Below are 5,689 nucleotides of genomic sequence, written 5' to 3' on the forward strand. Positions count from 1 at the left end.
ACCCCTTTCTTTGGGGAATTCACATTTAATGGAAAATGCCCAAGATGACCAGCTAAAAATAAAAACAGCATAATCACATGATGTTTTTCAGCACTGTTTGCAATACTTTGCATGGGGTGTGGAGAAAATCTGAATTGGAGGCTGTCATGACACAAGTGTGTTAAATAACTACATGGATTTGGTCAGATTGGCATATACCCTGGTAAACAGGATGTCCAATTGAGGAAAGGAAGATATAAAATAGAAGTAGGCACTCAGCCCATGTGGAGAGTAGAAAAGTTGTGGGCCTGTACTTCTCCAATGGAGATCTTAAGTTAGATTCCTGTGAAGGGATAAGAGGCCAAAGTATGATCCCTGTGGTGGTCCCTGAGAGTATAGAAGGAGAGGAATAAGCAAGATATGCTTTGATGATGCAATAAAGGCTTGTCTGTGTCATAATATGATCTAAACCAGCAGGCTGGGTGCAGGGCAGTGATCAGAGTGGATGGCTCAGGAAGCTAAGGCCATAGCATGTAAGATCTTGCTTATCCACAGGTATCACTATATCCGGCAATCCTGCTTCTTAAAACATCGTCTCTACAGAGCTGCTTATCCTGCTGGAATGCTTTGTTGTTTCAGTTCTGCTTTGCAATGAAGACTCATTACTGTTTCTTAGTGTTTCTCTTTCTTGGCCTGCTGTCCAACTCAGGTGAGACCTAAGTGATAGACAAGAACATTACCCAGTGAGAACAATGTGTAAAGTAACGTATTCATAACTAGCAATGTGTCTCAGTACACTCTCAATGCATAGTTAGTTTGAAAGAATCACAAAATGGATAAATTTATTTCTATACAAGAAGCTGCTTGAAAGTGGAGTAAAATCTGGAGAACTTTCTACTTCATACAAACATTCTCATCTCAGATTTAGGGGTAGATTTATATATTTACAAGGAAGGGAATTAGGAACTTATTTCCCACTCCCTTATCTTTGTTTTGTTTTGTTTTTGGTGCCTCTTTTTTAAATGATTTTAATTTTTAAAAAAATATATGAATATGTGTCTTGTGGAGAGCAGGGTTCCTACAAGCATGAGTGCCTGAAGAGACTAGCAGAAGGCACCAGGTCCCTGGAGCAGGAGTCACAAGGGCTTTGTGAACCACCAGTTGTGAGTGCTAGGAGTCAAACGCAGATCCTCTTCATCAAGAGCAATATAGGCCTTTAACCGCTAAGCCATCCCCAGTCTCATAGTGCCTCTCTTACAGTCTATACAGTCAGTAATTTCTTTTCACTTCAGAATTTCTTCAACCAGAAGAAACATGATTCATAAATATATATAGTTTATTTGTATATGTAGATACATCTGTAACAATGACAGTTAAGAAAGTAGATATGAATTTGAGAAGTATGAGGGGACAAAAGAAAAACTGAAGGGAGGAGAGAGGAAGGGGAAATGATATAATACTCAGATGTAAAATTATCAAACATAAGATATATCCAATAAAAAGAATTTAGAAAAGCCATTTGAGAAAAACACCTCTGAACTTATTATGTCTTAAATTATCAAGTCCCCAAGAAGTAATAAATGTCTGTTAATATTAAAAACAGAAAGGAAGAAATGGACATAAGAGATATTTGAAGGCTTTAAAGAGTGATGTCTTAATGAGAAGAGGCAAGTGTGAGTGGGGTCACATTAGTGAACATGCTGCCAAGTGACTTGGGAGATGAGCTAGTTTTCAGGGATGACAACTCTGAAGTGACAAGGAGATGCCCAGGTGTTAATAACCTAGCACAGATATGAGGATGCTATAGTTGTGGACAAACATGGCAGAACTTTCCAAAGATCACAGGCATTTCAAGTTATGTGAATGTATAACTACTATAAAGCTCCTTGTACCTCTGTCCTTTCTCTTTCTCTTGGGTGTCTTATGCCTTCTTCATGGTGGTGAAGAAAGAGCTCTGTGTTAGTGGAGAGAAAAGAGAATTCAGAAATCATTCATTCCAGGTTCTTCCTTTTCTAGTCTTTCATTCTTTACTCCTCTTCATTTTTATTTCTCTTTATGTCTCTCTTTGTGAGTCTCTCTTGCACTCTTCCTCTCCTCTATGCCTAATTATACAAGAAAGTTTGAAATCTACATAAAATATTTTTGAAAGAATTATCAATAAGACTCAAACCAAAAAGCAAACTTAGAAAACAATAAGTTTAAAGGGTAATGATGGATTAGAGAGATGGCTTAGCACTGAACAGCATTTACTGCTCTTCCAGAGGTCCTGAATACTCTAAATATAGCTCTGAATACAGCTCCCAGCACCTCCACTGGGTAACTCACAACCACTTGCAAATTCAATACCTTCTTCTGATTTCTTCAAGTACTGCAACACATGATGGACATACAAACACACACAACACACACACACACACACACACACACATTAAGATATATAAATAAACTTGGAATGGTGATGATGTACCACTTCAAAATGGTCTCTGATTGAAGTAGATGAAAGGAAAACATAGAAGCCCTGGTTGTGGATTTCAAGATGGAGGAGTACAGGCCTCTTTCTCAAAAAATACCTGAGCTTTACATACAGTAAAGAACCTCACCTTCCTAGAATGAGAGAACTTTCAGCATGGTATCATGTTCAGCTCTGAATGTTCAGTAATACCCATGCATGATTACCCAGTAATGCTGGGCTTATTCAGTGCACAAGTAGGTCATAAAATTTCTACACCAAGTCAAACTACAAACCATGTCACTCACTTTTTAAACATGTGTTTATGTTGTCTCTCTAACAACTGTGTTGTCACTGCGATAAATTATTTCCCACAGAACTTTATTTTGAAACCATTACTAAATCTTTGTGAATAAATATGTTTCAAGAATGTTGTTTATGTTTGATTTTAGGAAGTGAAGATATTCAAGAAGTAAACAGTACCCTGGACTGTAAAACTCAAGTGTTGTGTAGTTCTGAGAATCCAAACGGAGACTGTTCTGACGTTCAAAATGTGGGGCTGTGTGTCTTACGTCTTAGTCGAATTCCTCAGCAAGACTTAAAAAAATTGGAAACCAGGAATGCAAGAGGATCACCTCCTTTGATGCATTAAATTAGAAAACATATTTTTCTGTCCTTTATTGCCTAAGTGATACATACATGCATTTATTGACAGTTTAGACAAAGGTTTATCAAGGAACATTAATGACAAACTTCCATGTTTTCTTTAATTTCAACAGTCAAGAAATAGTTGAGAAACCAAAAGAAGACTTGCCCTGCATGTGGTGTTGGGAAGGTTTGGGGCAGAGGAATGGGAAAGAGATCAGAGAAGACAACTATAGTCCGTGGTGTGCACAAGAGCTAGAGAGACCAGAGCAGTGGAAATAGTCATTTTTCACTCCAAGGTTTTCAGATTCAGATAAAATTAACTTAGCTTTCTAATAGATTTTGTTGTTATAAACCTTGTGAGTTACACAACAGTACTTTCTTCACATCCTGCAATTCCTTTCTCCAACAAGCCACACAAGGCAGAAAAGATCTTCTGAAGGGAAGTGCCCCTGAGCTCCATCCCTGGCATTGTCCCAGTACCTATAATAGATATCCTTGCTACCTGAAGTCAGGTAACTTACCTCCCGGATTTCCTCTGAAACAAATACCACTGCTCAGGTTATTCTTTTCAAACACCACACAACTGAACACTGTTTAACTTGCCCAGAAAATGTAGTCTACTCATTGGAAAGTGCCTGCTTATTCAAATAGGAAACTAGTTGCTGGACAATAAATTTTTCATTTTTATTGACATGAATAATTTCATGCCAATATAGACTGACTAGTCAGGAATCAGACTCAGAACTAATGAGATTTTTTAGAAAGGATCACAAGCACACGCAGTGCTTAGATGGAGAACTGGGAGCCCAGGAGACAGCAAAAAGGCGGGGATGGGGGAGGCTTAAACAGGTAATCACCTGAACTGGAGAATCAGGTGATTTCCAGAGGGAAAAAGAAAGTTTCTGAAACCAATAAGAAATATGTAATGGATGTAGGCAGAAAGGATAACAAGGTAAAACAATGGTGGACCTTGTTTATTTATTGACCAGGTGGGGATGATTCCAGGGCCCTGTGTATACAAAGAGAAAATTTCCCATCAATTTATGTCCACAAAACTCTCCTGTCTTTTATAATAGGACTCAGGGAAGCTTAGCAGTGGAAACACCACTAGTGACACACGTATAGAGAAAGGCATGTTTTAGAATTCAAGGCAGCAAGTGCAGGCCCTACTTTGGGGGGGTGTCAAGCTGGCCTCTGTAAGGATTCTGCACCCTCTCTTTTCTCTTCTTCTGCTGAAGCAATCTCAAATCTTTTGCAATGCTACCGGAGTTCCCAGGATAGGTCTGTAACAAATTCTACTTTCCACTGCTAACCCTACTATTCTCCACCTCAGCTAGTTGCCTTCCTGAGATCTTTCATGGCCAGTATTGAACCTCAGGGAGTCAGATTCACTTGTTCAGAAAGTAATGAATTTTTGGCTTTGGACTAAATGATCCTGACAAGAGTCAGCCTCTCTCTCTCTCTCTCTCTCTCTCTCTCTCTCTCTCTCTCTCTCTCTCTCTCTTTCTCTCTCTGGTACTGCACCAGGCTATGAAAAATAAAGGAAACATAGGCTGGTACAGAGGAGCCCAAGTTGGCCAGCCTCCAGTTTCTACATAATCCTCTGGCTTATGAAAATTATAGCCCCAGATGTTTTTCTGAATATCCTGCATGTTTTTGAAAAAGCTGAACTGCAAATATAAAGGTTAATGCTCATGCATCTGGCTGCTGTAAATGGGGCATCTCTGGTTTCTATCTTTAATCTGTGTGCCTTCCTCCAAATGCCCAGGTTTGGCTACTTTCATTTTCTGATGAGTCTTCTAGTTTCCAGCTTGTTTTCAAATTAAGTCTTCATTTTCTCACTGAGAGATGGCAAGAGGTAATGCCATCTTGAGATGCTAGAGTTTTTTTCCCTATCATTCACTAAAGGATTACAAGGTAGAAATGATGTGCAAAGCCAGATTAATTCAGAGTGAGAATGAGAAAGCAGGTTCATGTGTAAAGGAAGAAATATCTGCATGCCTTCTGGAGGGTAAGAGTGGTTTTCTGTGGGTGAGGGGAGCATAGTTGTAGCAGGGCAAGATTTTACCCAATATTTTCACCAGTCAAAAATACAAGTAGAAACATTTAGGAAGCCTTGATTTGATTGAGGTAGTAGGAACTCTTTATATGATTTGATAAAAGGAGTGAGACAACCCAACCTGTATTGCAAGAGAGAAAGATGCTACTGGAACTCAAATTGTAGTTGCTCATCACAGTAGTCCATGTTTTTACCTACTCCCAAAGAGAACCACAAGTAGTCATTTACCTTGAAGGTATAAGCTTGAAATAGAACACCACATCAAAGGAAAGCCACCAAACTGTGTAAAATTCAGGAGTGCTTTAGTGTCTATGTAAATAGATATGTTGCCCTCTTGCCTAAGATTATAGGCAACTGCAAAGAGCATCAGGGTCTGTGGGAGATAAACACATTGTGTGCCAAGTTTAAAATAGTACATGTAAAGAAATTACCTTGTTAAACATGTTGATTAAAAGGCACTTTGGCCATCTTTTATGAAAACATGTATACACTATGTGCAGCAGAATGATGTAAGTTGTAGTGGACCTTAATGGACAAAAAGTGAGATTTTACAG

At 38.8% G+C, this 5,689-nt stretch overlaps 1 long non-coding RNA gene across 1 annotated transcript; it reads left to right on the forward strand.

The window, feature by feature from the left end:
• Positions 1-445: 445 nt before the first annotated feature.
• Positions 446-3,093, forward strand: LOC116098001. Its single transcript, XR_004121650.1, has 2 exons — positions 446-688; positions 2,881-3,093. It is a non-coding gene; the product is annotated as an uncharacterized LOC116098001 (long non-coding RNA).
• Positions 3,094-5,689: the final 2,596 nt, after the last annotated feature.

This window comes from Mastomys coucha, unplaced genomic scaffold, assembly GCF_008632895.1.
Source record: "Mastomys coucha isolate ucsf_1 unplaced genomic scaffold, UCSF_Mcou_1 pScaffold20, whole genome shotgun sequence".
In the NCBI taxonomy this organism is placed as follows: domain Eukaryota; kingdom Metazoa; phylum Chordata; class Mammalia; order Rodentia; family Muridae; genus Mastomys; species Mastomys coucha.